At 41.6% G+C, this 14,788-nt stretch overlaps 29 non-coding genes across 29 annotated transcripts; all 29 read left to right on the forward strand.

Moving 5' to 3' along the window:
• The first annotated feature begins 295 nt into the window (after window positions 1-295).
• trnav-uac (transfer RNA valine (anticodon UAC)) lies at window positions 296-368 on the forward strand. Its single transcript has one exon. It is a non-coding gene; the product is annotated as a tRNA-Val (tRNA).
• A 478-nt stretch (window positions 369-846) lies between these two features.
• Window positions 847-919, forward strand: trnav-uac (transfer RNA valine (anticodon UAC)). The gene has a single exon. It is a non-coding gene; the product is annotated as a tRNA-Val (tRNA).
• A 414-nt stretch (window positions 920-1,333) lies between these two features.
• On the forward strand, window positions 1,334-1,406 carry trnav-uac (transfer RNA valine (anticodon UAC)). Its single transcript has one exon. It is a non-coding gene; the product is annotated as a tRNA-Val (tRNA).
• A 351-nt stretch (window positions 1,407-1,757) lies between these two features.
• trnav-uac (transfer RNA valine (anticodon UAC)) lies at window positions 1,758-1,830 on the forward strand. The gene has a single exon. It is a non-coding gene; the product is annotated as a tRNA-Val (tRNA).
• A 351-nt stretch (window positions 1,831-2,181) lies between these two features.
• Window positions 2,182-2,254, forward strand: trnav-uac (transfer RNA valine (anticodon UAC)). The gene has a single exon. It is a non-coding gene; the product is annotated as a tRNA-Val (tRNA).
• A 330-nt stretch (window positions 2,255-2,584) lies between these two features.
• trnae-uuc (transfer RNA glutamic acid (anticodon UUC)) lies at window positions 2,585-2,657 on the forward strand. The gene has a single exon. It is a non-coding gene; the product is annotated as a tRNA-Glu (tRNA).
• Window positions 2,658-2,865: 208 nt separating this feature from the next.
• Window positions 2,866-2,938, forward strand: trnav-uac (transfer RNA valine (anticodon UAC)). The gene has a single exon. It is a non-coding gene; the product is annotated as a tRNA-Val (tRNA).
• A 478-nt stretch (window positions 2,939-3,416) lies between these two features.
• Window positions 3,417-3,489, forward strand: trnav-uac (transfer RNA valine (anticodon UAC)). Its single transcript has one exon. It is a non-coding gene; the product is annotated as a tRNA-Val (tRNA).
• A 414-nt stretch (window positions 3,490-3,903) lies between these two features.
• Window positions 3,904-3,976, forward strand: trnav-uac (transfer RNA valine (anticodon UAC)). The gene has a single exon. It is a non-coding gene; the product is annotated as a tRNA-Val (tRNA).
• Window positions 3,977-4,323: 347 nt separating this feature from the next.
• Window positions 4,324-4,396, forward strand: trnav-uac (transfer RNA valine (anticodon UAC)). The gene has a single exon. It is a non-coding gene; the product is annotated as a tRNA-Val (tRNA).
• Window positions 4,397-4,810: 414 nt separating this feature from the next.
• On the forward strand, window positions 4,811-4,883 carry trnav-uac (transfer RNA valine (anticodon UAC)). Its single transcript has one exon. It is a non-coding gene; the product is annotated as a tRNA-Val (tRNA).
• A 414-nt stretch (window positions 4,884-5,297) lies between these two features.
• Window positions 5,298-5,370, forward strand: trnav-uac (transfer RNA valine (anticodon UAC)). Its single transcript has one exon. It is a non-coding gene; the product is annotated as a tRNA-Val (tRNA).
• Window positions 5,371-6,246: 876 nt separating this feature from the next.
• Window positions 6,247-6,319, forward strand: trnav-uac (transfer RNA valine (anticodon UAC)). Its single transcript has one exon. It is a non-coding gene; the product is annotated as a tRNA-Val (tRNA).
• Window positions 6,320-6,645: 326 nt separating this feature from the next.
• Window positions 6,646-6,718, forward strand: trnav-uac (transfer RNA valine (anticodon UAC)). Its single transcript has one exon. It is a non-coding gene; the product is annotated as a tRNA-Val (tRNA).
• An 847-nt stretch (window positions 6,719-7,565) lies between these two features.
• On the forward strand, window positions 7,566-7,638 carry trnav-uac (transfer RNA valine (anticodon UAC)). Its single transcript has one exon. It is a non-coding gene; the product is annotated as a tRNA-Val (tRNA).
• A 351-nt stretch (window positions 7,639-7,989) lies between these two features.
• trnav-uac (transfer RNA valine (anticodon UAC)) lies at window positions 7,990-8,062 on the forward strand. Its single transcript has one exon. It is a non-coding gene; the product is annotated as a tRNA-Val (tRNA).
• Window positions 8,063-8,540: 478 nt separating this feature from the next.
• On the forward strand, window positions 8,541-8,613 carry trnav-uac (transfer RNA valine (anticodon UAC)). Its single transcript has one exon. It is a non-coding gene; the product is annotated as a tRNA-Val (tRNA).
• A 414-nt stretch (window positions 8,614-9,027) lies between these two features.
• On the forward strand, window positions 9,028-9,100 carry trnav-uac (transfer RNA valine (anticodon UAC)). Its single transcript has one exon. It is a non-coding gene; the product is annotated as a tRNA-Val (tRNA).
• Window positions 9,101-9,447: 347 nt separating this feature from the next.
• Window positions 9,448-9,520, forward strand: trnav-uac (transfer RNA valine (anticodon UAC)). The gene has a single exon. It is a non-coding gene; the product is annotated as a tRNA-Val (tRNA).
• A 414-nt stretch (window positions 9,521-9,934) lies between these two features.
• Window positions 9,935-10,007, forward strand: trnav-uac (transfer RNA valine (anticodon UAC)). Its single transcript has one exon. It is a non-coding gene; the product is annotated as a tRNA-Val (tRNA).
• Window positions 10,008-10,421: 414 nt separating this feature from the next.
• Window positions 10,422-10,494, forward strand: trnav-uac (transfer RNA valine (anticodon UAC)). Its single transcript has one exon. It is a non-coding gene; the product is annotated as a tRNA-Val (tRNA).
• Window positions 10,495-11,370: 876 nt separating this feature from the next.
• Window positions 11,371-11,443, forward strand: trnav-uac (transfer RNA valine (anticodon UAC)). The gene has a single exon. It is a non-coding gene; the product is annotated as a tRNA-Val (tRNA).
• Window positions 11,444-11,769: 326 nt separating this feature from the next.
• On the forward strand, window positions 11,770-11,842 carry trnav-uac (transfer RNA valine (anticodon UAC)). Its single transcript has one exon. It is a non-coding gene; the product is annotated as a tRNA-Val (tRNA).
• An 847-nt stretch (window positions 11,843-12,689) lies between these two features.
• trnav-uac (transfer RNA valine (anticodon UAC)) lies at window positions 12,690-12,762 on the forward strand. Its single transcript has one exon. It is a non-coding gene; the product is annotated as a tRNA-Val (tRNA).
• A 351-nt stretch (window positions 12,763-13,113) lies between these two features.
• On the forward strand, window positions 13,114-13,186 carry trnav-uac (transfer RNA valine (anticodon UAC)). The gene has a single exon. It is a non-coding gene; the product is annotated as a tRNA-Val (tRNA).
• Window positions 13,187-13,537: 351 nt separating this feature from the next.
• trnav-uac (transfer RNA valine (anticodon UAC)) lies at window positions 13,538-13,610 on the forward strand. Its single transcript has one exon. It is a non-coding gene; the product is annotated as a tRNA-Val (tRNA).
• Window positions 13,611-13,940: 330 nt separating this feature from the next.
• trnae-uuc (transfer RNA glutamic acid (anticodon UUC)) lies at window positions 13,941-14,013 on the forward strand. Its single transcript has one exon. It is a non-coding gene; the product is annotated as a tRNA-Glu (tRNA).
• A 208-nt stretch (window positions 14,014-14,221) lies between these two features.
• On the forward strand, window positions 14,222-14,294 carry trnav-uac (transfer RNA valine (anticodon UAC)). Its single transcript has one exon. It is a non-coding gene; the product is annotated as a tRNA-Val (tRNA).
• A 351-nt stretch (window positions 14,295-14,645) lies between these two features.
• On the forward strand, window positions 14,646-14,718 carry trnav-uac (transfer RNA valine (anticodon UAC)). The gene has a single exon. It is a non-coding gene; the product is annotated as a tRNA-Val (tRNA).
• Window positions 14,719-14,788: the final 70 nt, after the last annotated feature.

A 14,788-nucleotide genomic window follows, 5' to 3' on the forward strand; every position in this document is an offset into this window, starting at 1 on the left:
CGGTTACTTCAGTTCTTAGAAATTCTCACTGTGTAGAAGAATATCAAATCAAAGAGTTATACACATGGAGACTGCTCAGTGATTGGCTTTCTTCTTGATTATTTCATGATCTTAGAACTTTCATGGTTGGTAGTTCCATCATTGGGACCTAAAATGTGTTCTTGAAACAGCCTTTCAAGAAGTTTTAGGGTCTATAGTTCCTTGGGTTCGAAAGCCCCTTAGAGTTAAGCTTGTATGACCATGCGCCACTTTGTGGTTAGATGCTACTCTGTAAAAGTTAAAGCTTTTGTGGCCAGTTTCTGTAGTGTAGTGGTCATCACGTTTGCTTTACACGCAAAAGGTCCCTGGTTCGACCCCAGGCAGAAGCACTGTTGTCTTTCATTATGATGTGCAGAATCAGACCGGATGCAAAGTTACTTAGAATCGGTTACTTCAGTTCTTAGAAATTCTCACTGTGTAGAATAATCTCAAATCAAAGAGTTATACACATGGAAGCTGCTCAGTGATTGGCTTTCTTCTTGATTATTTCATAATCTCAGAACTTTCATGGTTGGTAGTTCCAGCATTGGGACCTAAAATGTGTTCTTGAAACAGCCTTTCAAGAAGTTTTAGGGTCTGTTGTTCCTGGGTTTCAAAAGCCCCTTAGAGTTAACCTTGCATGACCATGCGCCACTTTGTGGTTAGATGCTACTCTGTAAAAGTTCAAGCTTTTGTGAAACAGCCTTTCAAGAAGTTTTAGGGTCTGTAGTTCCTGTGGTTCGAAAGTCCCTTAGAGTTAAGCTTGCATGACCATGCGCTAGTATGTGGTTAGATGCTACCCTGTAAAAGTTAACACTTTTGTGGCCAGTTTATGTGGTGTAGTGGTCATCACGTTTGCTTTACACGCAAAAGGTCACTGGTTCGACCCCAGGCAGAAACACTGTTGTTGTTCATTATGATGTGCACAGTCAGTGTGGATGCAATGTTTCTTAGAATCGGTTATTTCAGTTCTTAGAAATTCTCACTGTGTAGAAGAATATCAAATCAAAGAGTTATACACATGGAGACTGCTCAGTGATTGGCTTCCTTCTTGATTATTTCATGATCTCAGAACTTTCATGGTTGGTAGTTCCATCATTGGGACCTAATCTGTGTTCTTGAAACAGCCTTTCAAGAAGTTTTGGGGTCTGTTGTTCCTGGGTTTTGAAAGCCCCTTAGAGTTGAAACAGCATTTCAAGAACTTTTGGGTTCTATAGTTCCTTGGGTTCGAAAGCCCCTTAGAGTTAACCTTGCATGACCATGCGCCACTTTGTGGTTAGATGCTACTCTGTAAAAGTTAAAGCTTTTGTGGCCAGTTTCTGTAGTGTAGTGGTCATCACGTTTGCTTTACATGCAAAAGGTCCCTGGTTCGACCCCAGGCAGAAACACTGTTGTCTTTCATTATGATGTGCACAATCAGTCTGGATGCAATGTTTCTTAGAATCGGTTACTTCAGTTCTTAGAAATTCTCACTGTGTAGAAGAATATCAAATCAAAGAGTTATACACATGGAGACTGCTCAGTGATTGGCTTTCTTCTTGATTATTTCATGATCTCAGAACTTTTATGGTTGGTAGTTCCAGCATTGGGACCTAAAATGTGTTCTTAAAACAGCCTTTCAAGAAGTTTTAGGGTCTGTTGTTCCTGGGTTTCGAAAGCCCCTTAGAGTTAACCTTGCATGACCATGCGCCACTTTGTGGTTAGATGCTACTCTGTAAAAGTTCAAGCTTTTGTGGCCAGTTTCTGTAGTGTAGTGGTCATCACGTTTGCTTTACACGCAAAAGGTCCCTGGTTCGACCCCAGGCAGAGACACTGTCGTCTTTCAATATGACGTGCACAGTCAGTGTGGATGCAATGTTTCTTAGAATCGGTTACTTCAGTTCTTAGAAATTCTCACTGTGTAGAAGAATATCAAATCAAAGAGTTATACACATGGAGACTGCTCAGTGATTGGCTTTCTTCTTGATTATTTCATGATGTCAGAACTTTCATGGTTGGTAGTTCCATCATTGGGACCTAAAATGTGTTCTTGAAACAGCCTTTCAAGAAGTTTTAGGGTCTATAGTTCCTTGGATTCGAAAGTCCCTTAGAGTTAAGCTTGTATGACCATGCGCCACTTTGTGGTTAGATGCTACTCTGTAAAAGTTAAAGCTTTTGTGGCCAGTTTCTGTAGTGTAGTGGTCATCACGTTTGCTTTACACGCAAAAGGTCCCTGGTTTGACCCCAGGCAGAAGCACTGTTGTCGTTCATTATGACGTGCACAGTCAGTCAGCCTGGATGCAATGTTTTTTAAAATTGTGTTTAGTTCTTTGAAACCCACACTGTGCAGGACAATTTCAAATCAAAGAGTTACGCACATGGAGAGTGCTCTGTGATTGGATCTCAGAACTTTCATGATTTGTAGTTTCTGCATTGGGACCTAAAATGTTTCCTTGAAACAGCCTTTCAAGAAGTTTTAGGGTCTGTTGTTCCTGGGTTTCAAAAGCCCCTTAGAGTTAACCTTGGATGACCATGCGCCACTTTGTGGTTAGATGCTACTATGTAAAAGTCCAAGCTTTTTTGGCCAGTTTGTGTAGTGTAGTGGTCATCACGTTTGCTTTTCATGCAATAGGTCCCTGGTTCGACCCCAGGCAGAAACACTGTTGTCGTTCATTGTGATGTGCACAGTCAGTCTGGATGCAATGTTTCTTGAATTGTGCAGTCTGTTGTTTCCTAGAAACAGCATTTCAAGAACTTTTGGGGTCTATAGTTCTTTGGGTTCGAAAGCCCCTTAGAGTTAAACTTGCATGACCATGCGCCACTTTGTGGTTAGATGTTACTCTGTAAAAGTTAAAGCTTTTGTGGCCAGTTTCTGTAGTGTAGTGGTCATCACGTTTGCTTTACACGCAAAAGGTCCCTGGTTCGACCCCAGGCAGAAACACTGTTGTCTTTCATTATGATGTGCACAATCAGTCTGGATGCAATGTTTCTTAGAATCGGTTACTTCAGTTCTTAGAAATTCTCACTGTGTAGAAGAATATCAAATCAAAGAGTTATACACATGGAGACTGCTCAGTGATTGGCTTTCTTCTTGATTATTTCATGATCTCAGAACTTTCATGGTTGGTAGTTCCATCATTGGGACCTAAAATGTGTTCTTGAAACAGCCTTTCAAGAAGTTTTAGGGTCTTTAGTTCCTTAGGTTCGAAAGTCCCTTAGAGTTAAGCTTGTATGACCATGCGCCACTTTGTGGTTAGATGCTACTCTGTAAAAGTTCAAGCTTTTGTGAAACAGCCTTTCAAGAAGTTTTAGGGTCTGTAGTTCCTGTGGTTCGAAAGTCCCTTAGAGTTAAGCTTGCATGACCATGCGCCAGTATGTGGTTAGATGCTACTCTGTAAAAGTTAACACTTTTGTGGCCAGTTTATGTGGTGTAGTGGTCATCACGTTTGCTTTACACGCAAAAGGTCCCTGGTTCGACCCCAGGCAGAAACACTGTTGTTGTTCATTATGATGTGCACAGTCAGTGTGGATGCAATGTTTCTTAGAATCGGTGATTTCAGTCCTTAGAAATTCTCACTGTGTAGAAGAATATCAAATCAAAGAGTTATACACATGGAGACTGCTCAGTGATTGGCTTCCTTCTTGATTATTTCATGATCTCAGAACTTTCATGGTTGGTAGTTCCATCATTGGGACCTAAACTGTGTTCTTGAAACAGCCTTTCAAGAAGTTTTGGGGTCTGTTGTTCCTGGGTTTTGAAAGCCCCTTAGAGTTGAAACAGCATTTCAAGAACTTTTGGGTTCTATAGTTCCTTGGGTTCGAAAGCCCCTTAGAGTTAACCTTGCATGACCATGCGCCACTTTGTGGTTAGATGCTACTCTGTAAAAGTTAAAGCTTTTGTGGCCAGTTTCTGTAGTGTAGTGGTCATCATGTTTGCTTTACACGCAAAAGGTCCCTGGTTCGACCCCAGGCAGAAACACTGTTGTCGTTCATTTTGACGTGCACAGTCAGTCTGGATGCAATATTTCTAAAATTCTGTTTAGTTCCTTGAAACCCACACTGTGCAGGACAATTTCAAATCAAAGAGTTACGCACATGGAGAGTGCTCTGTGATTGGCTTTCTTCTTGATTATTTCATGATCTCAGAACTTTTATGGTTGGTAGTTCCAGCACTGGGACCTAAAATGTGTTCTTGAAACAGCCTTTCAAGAAGTTTTAGGGTCTGTTGTTCCTGGGTTTCGAAAGCCCCTTAGAGTTAACCTTGCATGACCATGCGCCACTTTGTGGTTAGATGCTACTCTGTAAAAGTCCAAGCTTTTGTGGCCAGTTTCTGTAGTGTAGTGGTCATCACGTTTGCTTTACACGCAAAAGGTCCCTGGTTCGACCCCAGGCAGAAACACTGTTGTTGTTCATTATGATGTGCACAGTCAGTGTGGATGCAATGTTTCTTAGAATCGGTTATTTAACTTCTTAGAAATTCTCACTGTGTAGAACAATATCAAATCAAAGAGTTATACACATGGAGACTGCTCAGTGATTGGCTTCCTTCTTGATTATTTCATGATCTCAGAACTTTCATGGTTGGTAGTTCCATCATTGGGACCTAAAATGTGTTCTTGAAACAGCCTTTCAAGAAGTTTTGGGGTCTGTTGTTCCTGGGTTTTGAAAGCCCCTTGGAGCTGAAACAGCATTTCAAGAAGTTTTGGGTTCTATAGTTCCTTGGGTTCGAAAGCCCCTTAGAGTTAACCTTACATGACCATGCGCCACTTTGTGGTTAGATGCTACTCTGTAAAAGTTAAAGCTTTTGTGGCCAGTTTCTGTAGTGTAGTGGTCATCACATTTGCTTTACACGCAAAAGGTCCCTGGTTCGACCCCAGGCAGAAACACTGTTGTTGTTCATTATGATGTGCACAGTCAGTGTGGATGCAATGTTTCTTAGAATCGGTTATTTAAGTTCTTAGAAATTCTCACTGTGTAGAACAATATCAAATCAAAGAGTTATACACATGGAGACTGCTCAGTGATTGGCTTCCTTCTTGATTATTTCATGATCTCAGAACTTTCATGGTTGGTAGTTCCATCATTGGGACCTAAAATGTGTTCTTGAAACAGCCTTTCAAGAAGTTTTGGGGTCTGTTGTTCCTGGGTTTTGAAAGCCCCTTGGAGCTGAAACAGCATTTCAAGAACTTTTGGGTTCTATAATTCCTTGGGTTCGAAAGCCCCTTAGAGTTAACCTTACATGACCATGCGCCACTTTGTGGTTAGATGCTAGTCTGTAAAAGTTAAGGCTTTTGTGGCCAGTTTCTGTAGTGTAGTGGTCATCACGTTTGCTTTACACGCAAAAGGTCCCTGGTTCGACCCCAGGCAGAAACACTGTTGTTGTTCATTATGACGTGCACAGTCAGTCTGGATGCAATGTTTCTAAAATTGTGGTTAGTTTTTTGAAACCCACACTGTGCAGGACAATTTCAAAACAAAGAGTTACGCACATGGAGAGTTCTCTGTGATTGGATCTCAGGACTTTCATGATTTGTAGTTTCTGCATTGGGACCTAAAATGTTTCCTTGAAACAGCATTTCAAGAACTTTTGGGGTCTATAGTTCCTTGGGTTTGAAAGCCCCTTAGAGTTAACCTTGCATGACCATGCGCCACTTTGTGGTTAGATGCTACTCTGTAAAAGTTCAAGCTTTTGTGAAACAGCCTTTCAAGAAGTTTTAGGGTCTGTAGTTCCTGTGGTTCGAAAGTCCCTTAGAGTTAAGCTTGCATGACCATGCGCCAGTATGTGGTTAGATGCTACCCTGTAAAAGTTAACACTTTTGTGGCCAGTTTATGTGGTGTAGTGGTCATCACGTTTGCTTTACACGCAAAAGGTCCCTCGTTCGACCCCAGGCAGAAGCACTGTTGTTGTTCATTATGATGTGCACAGTCAGTGTGGATGCAATGTTTCTTAGAATCGGTTACTTCAGTTCTTAGAAATTCTCACTGTGTAGAAGAATATCAAATCAAAGAGTTATACACATGGAGACTGCTCAGTGATTGGCTTTCTTCTTGATTATTTCATGATCTCAGAACTTTCATGGTTGGTAGTTCCATCATTGGGACCTAAAATGTGTTCTTGAAACAGCATTTCAAGAAGTTTTAGGGTCTGTTGTTCCTGGGTTTCGAAAGCCCCTTAGAGTTAACCTTGCATGACCATGCGCCACTTTGTGGTTAGATGTTACTCTGTAAAAGTTAAAGCTTTTGTGGCCAGTTTCTGTAGTGTAGTGGTCATCACGTTTGCTTTACACGCAAAAGGTCCCTGGTTTGACCCCAGGCAGAAACACTGTTGTCATTCCTTATGACGTGCACAGTCAGTCTGGATGCAATGTTTTTTAAAATTGTGTTTAGTTCTTTGAAACCCACACTGTGCAGGACAATTTCAAATCAAAGAGTTACGCACATGGAGAGTGCTCTGTGATTGGAGCTCAGAACTTTCATGATTTGTAGTTTCTGCATTGGGACCTAAAATGTTTCCTTGAAACAGCCTTTCAAGAAGTTTTAGGGTCTGTAGTTCCTGGGGTTCGAAAGCCCCTTAGAGTTAAGCTTGCATGACCATGCGCCAGTATGTGGTTAGATGCTACCCTGTAAAAGTTAACACTTTTGTGGCCAGTTTATGTGGTGTAGTGGTCATCACGTTTGCTTTACACGCAAAAGGTCCCTGGTTCGACCCCAGGCAGAAACACTGTTGTTGTTCATTATGATGTGCACAGTCAGTGTGGATGCAATGTTTCTTAGAATCGGTTATTTCAGTTCTTAGAAATTCTCACTGTGTAGAAGAATATCAAATCAAAGAGTTATACACATGGAGACTGCTCAGTGATTGGCTTCCTTCTTGATTATTTCATCATCTCAGAACTTTCATGGTTGGTAGTTCCATCATTGGGACCTAAACTGTGTTCTTGAAACAGCCTTTCAAGAAGTTTTGGGGTCTGTTGTTCCTGGGTTTTGAAAGCCCCTTAGAGTTGAAACAGCATTTCAAGAACTTTTGGGTTCTATAGTTCCTTGGGTTCGAAAGCCCCTTAGAGTTAACCTTGCATGACCATGCGCCACTTTGTGGTTAGATGCTACTCTGTAAAAGTTACACGCAAAAGGTCCCTGGTTCGACCCCAGACAGAAACACTGTTGTCGTTCATTATGACGTGCACAGTCAGTCTGGATGCAATATTTCTAAAATTGTGTTTAGTTCCTTGAAACCCACACTGTGCAGGACAATTTCAAATCAAAGAGTTACGCACATGGAGAGTGCTCTGTGATTGGCTTTCTTCTTGATTTTTTCATGATCTCAGAACTTTTATGGTTGGTAGTTCCAGCATTGGGACCTAAAATGTGTTCTTGAAACAGCCTTTCAAGAAGTTTTGGGGTCTGTTGTTCCTGGGTTTTGAAAGCCCCTTGGAGCTGAAACAGCATTTCAAGAACTTTTGGGGTCTATAGTTCCTTGGGTTCGAAAGCCCCTTAGAGTTAACCTTGCAAGACCATGCGCCACTTTGTGGTTAGATGCTACTCTGTAAAAGTTTAAGCTTTTGTGGCCAGTTTCTGTAGTGTAGTGGTCATCACGTTTGCTTTACACGCAAAAGGTCCCTGGTTCGACCCCAGGCAGAGACACTGTCGTCTTTCAATATGACATGCACAGTCAGTCTGGATGCAATGTTTCTTAGAATCGGTTACTTCAGTTCTTAGAAATTCTCACTGTGTAGAAGAATCTCAAATCAAAGAGTTATACACATGGAGACTGCTCAGTGATTGGCTTTCTTCTTGATTATTTCATGATCTCAGAACTTTCATGGTTGGTAGTTCCAGCATTGGGACCTAAAATGTGTTCTTGAAACAGCCTTTCAAGAAGTTTTAGGGTCTGTTGTTCCTGGGTTTCAAAAGCCCCTTAGAGTTAACCTTGCATGACCATGCGCCACTTTGTGGTTAGATGCTACTCTGTAAAAGTTAAAGCTTTTGTGGCCAGTTTGTGTAGTTTAGTGGTCATCACGTTTGCTTTACAAGCAAAACGTCCCTGGTTCGACCCCAGGCAGAAACACTGTTGTCGTGCATTATGATGTGCACAGTCAGCGTGGATGCAATGTTTCTTAGAATCGGTTACTTCAGTTCTTAGAAATTCTCACTGTGTAGAAGAATATCAAATCAAAGAGTTATACACATGGAGACTGCTCAGTGATTGGCTTTCTTCTTGATTATTTCATGATCTCAGAACTTTCATGGTTGGTAGTTCCATCATTGGGACCTAAAATGTGTTCTTGAAACAGCCTTTCAAGAAGTTTTAGGGTCTTTAGTTCCTTAGGTTCGAAAGTCCCTTAGAGTTAAGCTTGTATGACCATGCGCCACTTTGTGGTTAGATGCTACTCTGTAAAAGTTCAAGCTTTTGTGAAACAGCCTTTCAAGAAGTTTTAGGGTCTGTAGTTCCTGTGGTTCGAAAGTCCCTTAGAGTTAAGCTTGCATGACCATGCGCCAGTATGTGGTTAGATGCTACCCTGTAAAAGTTAACACTTTTGTGGCCAGTTTATGTGGTGTAGTGGTCATCACGTTTGCTTTACACGCAAAAGGTCCCTGGTTCGACCCCAGGCAGAAACACTGTTGTTGTTCATTATGATGTGCACAGTCAGTGTGGATGCAATGTTTCTTAGAATCGGTGATTTCAGTTCTTAGAAATTCTCACTGTGTAGAAGAATATCAAATCAAAGAGTTATACACATGGAGACTGCTCAGTGATTGGCTTCCTTCTTGATTATTTCATGATCTCAGAACTTTCATGGTTGGTAGTTCCATCATTGGGACCTAAACTGTGTTCTTGAAACAGCCTTTCAAGAAGTTTTGGGGTCTGTTGTTCCTGGGTTTTGAAAGCCCCTTAGAGTTGAAACAGCATTTCAAGAACTTTTGGGTTCTATAGTTCCTTGGGTTCGAAAGCCCCTTAGAGTTAACCTTGCATGACCATGCGCCACTTTGTGGTTAGATGCTACTCTGTAAAAGTTAAAGCTTTTGTGGCCAGTTTCTGTAGTGTAGTGGTCATCATGTTTGCTTTACACGCAAAAGGTCCCTGGTTCGACCCCAGGCAGAAACACTGTTGTCGTTCATTTTGACGTGCACAGTCAGTCTGGATGCAATATTTCTAAAATTCTGTTTAGTTCCTTGAAACCCACACTGTGCAGGACAATTTCAAATCAAAGAGTTACGCACATGGAGAGTGCTCTGTGATTGGCTTTCTTCTTGATTATTTCATGATCTCAGAACTTTTATGGTTGGTAGTTCCAGCACTGGGACCTAAAATGTGTTCTTGAAACAGCCTTTCAAGAAGTTTTAGGGTCTGTTGGTCCTGGGTTTCGAAAGCCCCTTAGAGTCAACCTTGCATGACCATGCGCCACTTTGTGGTTAGATGCTACTCTGTAAAAGTCCAAGCTTTTGTGGCCAGTTTCTGTAGTGTAGTGGTCATCACGTTTGCTTTACACGCAAAAGGTCCCTGGTTCGACCCCAGGCAGAAACACTGTTGTTGTTCATTATGATGTGCACAGTCAGTGTGGATGCAATGTTTCTTAGAATCGGTTATTTAACTTCTTAGAAATTCTCACTGTGTAGAACAATATCAAATCAAAGAGTTATACACATGGAGACTGCTCAGTGATTGGCTTCCTTCTTGATTATTTCATGATCTCAGAACTTTCATGGTTGGTAGTTCCATCATTGGGACCTAAAATGTGTTCTTGAAACAGCCTTTCAAGAAGTTTTGGGGTCTGTTGTTCCTGGGTTTTGAAAGCCCCTTGGAGCTGAAACAGCATTTCAAGAAGTTTTGGGTTCTATAGTTCCTTGGGTTCGAAAGCCCCTTAGAGTTAACCTTACATGACCATGCGCCACTTTGTGGTTAGATGCTACTCAGTAAAAGTTAAAGCTTTTGTGGCCAGTTTCTGTAGTGTAGTGGTCATCACGTTTGCTTTACACGCAAAAGGTCCCTGGTTTGACCCCAGGCAGAAACACTGTTGTTGTTCATTATGATGTGCACAGTCAGTGTGGATGCAATGTTTCTTAGAATCGGTTATTTAAGTTCTTAGAAATTCTCACTGTGTAGAACAATATCAAATCAAAGAGTTATACACATGGAGACTGCTCAGTGATTGGCTTCCTTCTTGATTATTTCATGATCTCAGAACTTTCATGGTTGGTAGTTCCATCATTGGGACCTAAAATGTGTTCTTGAAACAGCCTTTCAAGAAGTTTTGGGGTCTGTTGTTCCTGGGTTTTGAAAGCCCCTTGGAGCTGAAACAGCATTTCAAGAACTTTTGGGTTCTATAATTCCTTGGGTTCGAAAGCCCCTTAGAGTTAACCTTACATGACCATGCGCCACTTTGTGGTTAGATGCTAGTCTGTAAAAGTTAAGGCTTTTGTGGCCAGTTTCTGTAGTGTAGTGGTCATCACGTTTGCTTTACACGCAAAAGGTCCCTGGTTCGACCCCAGGCAGAAACACTGTTGTTGTTCATTATGACGTGCACAGTCAGTCTGGATGCAATGTTTCTAAAATTGTGGTTAGTTTTTTGAAACCCACACTGTGCAGGACAATTTCAAAACAAAGAGTTACGCACATGGAGAGTTCTCTGTGATTGGATCTCAGGACTTTCATGATTTGTAGTTTCTGCATTGGGACCTAAAATGTTTCCTTGAAACAGCATTTCAAGAACTTTTGGGGTCTATAGTTCCTTGGGTTTGAAAGCCCCTTAGAGTTAACCTTGCATGACCATGCGCCACTTTGTGGTTAGATGCTACTCTGTAAAAGTTCAAGCTTTTGTGAAACAGCCTTTCAAGAAGTTTTAGGGTCTGTAGTTCCTGTGGTTCGAAAGTCCCTTAGAGTTAAGCTTGCATGACCATGCGCCAGTATGTGGTTAGATGCTACCCTGTAAAAGTTAACACTTTTGTGGCCAGTTTATGTGGTGTAGTGGTCATCACGTTTGCTTTACACGCAAAAGGTCCCTCGTTCGACCCCAGGCAGAAGCACTGTTGTCGTTCATTATGATGTGCACAGTCAGTGTGGATGCAATGTTTCTTAGAATCGGTTACTTCAGTTCTTAGAAATTCTCACTGTGTAGAAGAATATCAAATCAAAGAGTTATACACATGGAGACTGCTCAGTGATTGGCTTTCTTCTTGATTATTTCATGATCTCAGAACTTTCATGGTTGGTAGTTCCATCATTGGGACCTAAAATGTGTTCTTGAAACAGCATTTCAAGAAGTTTTAGGGTCTGTTGTTCCTGGGTTTCGAAAGCCCCTTAGAGTTAACCTTGCATGACCATGCGCCACTTTGTGGTTAGATGTTACTCTGTAAAAGTTAAAGCTTTCGTGGCCAGTTTCTGTAGTGTAGTGGTCATCTCGTTTGCTTTACACGCAAAAGGTCCCTGGTTCGACCCCAGGCAGAAACACTGTTGTCATTCCTTATGACGTGCACAGTCAGTCTGGATGCAATGTTTTTTAAAATTGTGTTTAGTTCTTTGAAACCCACACTGTGCAGGACAATTTCAAATCAAAGAGTTACGCACATGGAGAGTGCTCTGTGATTGGAGCTCAGAACTTTCATGATTTGTAGTTTCTGCATTGGGACCTAAAATGTTTCCTTGAAACAGCCTTTCAAGAAGTTTTAGGGTCTGTAGTTCCTGGGGTTCGAAAGCCCCTTAGAGTTAAGCTTGCATGACCATGCACCAGTATGTGGTTAGATGCTACCCTGTAAAAGTTAACACTTTTGTGGCCAGTTTATGTGGTGTAGTGGTCATCACGTTTGCTTTACACGCAAAAGGTCCCTGGTTCGACCCCAGGCAGAAACACTGTTGTTGTTCATTATGATGTGCACAGTCAGTGTGGATGCAATGTTTCTTAGAATCGGTTATTTCAGTTCTTAGAAATTCTCACTGTGTAGAAGAATATCAAATCAAAGAGTTATACACATGGAGACTGCTCAGTGATTGGCTTCCTTCTTGATTATTTCATCATCTCAGAACTTTCATGGTTGGTAGTTCCATCATTGGGACCTAAACTGTGTTCTTGAAACAGCCTTTCAAGAAGTTTTGGGGTCTGTTTTTCCTGGGTTTTGAAAGCCCCTTAGAGTTGAAACAGCATTTCAAGAACTTTTGGGTTCTATAGTTCCTTGGGTTCGAAAGCCCCTTAGAGTTAACCTTGCATGACCATGCGCCACTTTGTGGTTAGATGCTACTCTGTAAAAGTTACACGCAAAAGGTCCCTGGTTCGACCCCAGGCAGAAACACTGTTGTCGTTCATTATGACGTGCACAGTCAGTCTGGATGCAATATTTCTAAAATTGTGTTTAGTTCCTTGAAACCCACACTGTGCAGGACAATTTCAAATCAAAGAGTTACGCACATGGAGAGTGCTCTGTGATTGGCTTTCTTCTTGATTTTTTCATGATCTCAGAACTTTTATGGTTGGTAGTTCCAGCATTGGGACCTAAAATGTGTTCTTGAAACAGCCTTTCAAGAAGTTTTGGGGTCTGTTGTTCCTGGGTTTTGAAAGCCCCTTGGAGCTGAAACAGCATTTCAAGAACTTTTGGGGTCTATAGTTCCTTGGGTTCGAAAGCCCCTTAGAGTTAACCTTGCAAGACCATGCGCCACCTTGTGGTTAGATGCTACTCTGTAAAAGTTTAAGCTTTTGTGGCCAGTTTCTGTAGTGTAGTGGTCATCACGTTTGCTTTACACGCAAAAGGTCCCTGGTTCGACCCCAGGCAGAGACACTGTCGTCTTTCAATATGACATGCACAGTCAGTCTGGATGCAATGTTTCTTAGAATCGGTTACTTCAGTTCTTAGAAATTCTCACTGTGTAGAAGAATCTCAAATCAAAGAGTTATACACATGGAGACTGCTCAGTGATTGGCTTTCTTCTTGATTATTTCATGATCTCAGAACTTTCATGGTTGGTAGTTCCAGCATTGGGACCTAAAATGTGTTCTTGAAACAGCCTTTCAAGAAGTTTTAGGGTCTGTTGTTCCTGGGTTTCAAAAGCCCCTTAGAGTTAACCTTGCATGACCATGCGCCACTTTGTGGTTAGATGCTACTCTGTAAAAGTTAAAGCTTTTGTGGCCAGTTTGTGTAGTTTAGTGGTCATCACGTTTGCTTTACAAGCAAAACGTCCCTGGTTCGACCCCAGGCAGAAACACTGTTGTCGTGCATTATGATGTGCACAGTCAGCGTGGATGCAATGTTTCTTAGAATCGGTTACTTCAGTTCTTAGAAATTCTCACTGTGTAGAAGAATATCAAATCAAAGAGTTATACACATGGAGACTGCTCAGTGATTGGCTTTCTTCTTGATTATTTCATGATCTCAGAACTTTCATGGTTGGTAGTTCCATCATTGGGACCTAAAATGTGTTCTTGAAACAGCCTTTCAAGAAGTTTTAGGGTCTATAGTTCCTTGGATTCGAAAGTCCCTTAGAGTTAAGCTTGTATGACCATGCGCCACTTTGTGGTTAGATGCTACTCTGTAAAAGTTAAAGCTTTTGTGGCCAGTTTCTGTAGTGTAGTGGTCATCACGTTTGCTTTACACGCAAAAGGTTCCTGGTTTGACCCCAGGCAGAAGCACTGTTGTCGTTCATTATGACGTGCACAGTCAGTCAGCCTGGATGCAATGTTTTTTAAAATTGTGTTTAGTTCTTTGAAACCCACACTGTGCAGGACAATTTCAAATCAAAGAGTTACGCACATGGAGAGTGCTCTGTGATTGGATCTCAGAACTTTCATGATTTGTAGTTTCTGCATTGGGACCTAAAATGTTTCCTTGAAACAGCCTTTCAAGAAGTTTTAGGGTCTGTTGTTCCTGGGTTTCAAAAGCCCCTTAGAGTTAACCTTGGATGACCATGCGCCACTTTGTGGTTAGATGCTACTATGTAAAAGTCCAAGCTTTTTTGGCCAGTTTGTGTAGTGTAGTGGTCATCACGTTTGCTTTTCATGCAATAGGTCCCTAGTTCGACCCCAGGCAGAAACACTGTTGTCGTTCATTGTGATGTGCACAGTCAGTCTGGATGCAATGTTTCTTGAATTGTGCAGTCTGTTGTTTCCTAGAAACAGCATTTCAAGAACTTTTGGGGTCTATAGTTCTTTGGGTTCGAAAGCCCCTTAGAGTTAAACTTGCATGACCATGCGCCACTTTGTGGTTAGATGTTACTCTGTAAAAGTTAAAGCTTTTGTGGCCAGTTTCTGTAGTGTAGTGGTCATCACGTTTGCTTTACACGCAAAAGGTCCCTGGTTCGACCCCAGGCAGAAAAACTGTTGTCTTTCATTATGATGTGCACAATCAGTCTGGATGCAATGTTTCTTAGAATCGGTTACTTCAGTTCTTAGAAATTCTCACTGTGTAGAAGAATATCAAATCAAAGAGTTATACACATGGAGACTGCTCAGTGATTGGCTTTCTTCTTGATTATTTCATGATCTCAGAACTTTCATGGTTGGTAGTTCCATCATTGGGACCTAAAATGTGTTCTTGAAACAGCCTTTCAAGAAGTTTTAGGGTCTATAGTTCCTTGGGTTCGAAAGTCCCTTAGAGTTAAGCTTGTATGACCATGCGCCACTTTGTGGTTAGATGCTACTCTGTAAAAGTTAAAGCTTTTGTGGCCAGTTTCTGTAGTGTAGTGGTCATCACGTTTGCTTTACAAGCAAAAGGTCCCTGGTTCGACCCCAGGCAGAAGCACTGTTGTCTTTCATTATGATGTGCAGAATCAGACCGGATGCAAAGTTACTTAGAATCGGTTACTTCAGTT

Source organism: Channa argus, chromosome 14 (assembly GCF_033026475.1).
Source record: "Channa argus isolate prfri chromosome 14, Channa argus male v1.0, whole genome shotgun sequence".
In the NCBI taxonomy this organism is placed as follows: Eukaryota; Metazoa; Chordata; class Actinopteri; order Anabantiformes; family Channidae; genus Channa; species Channa argus.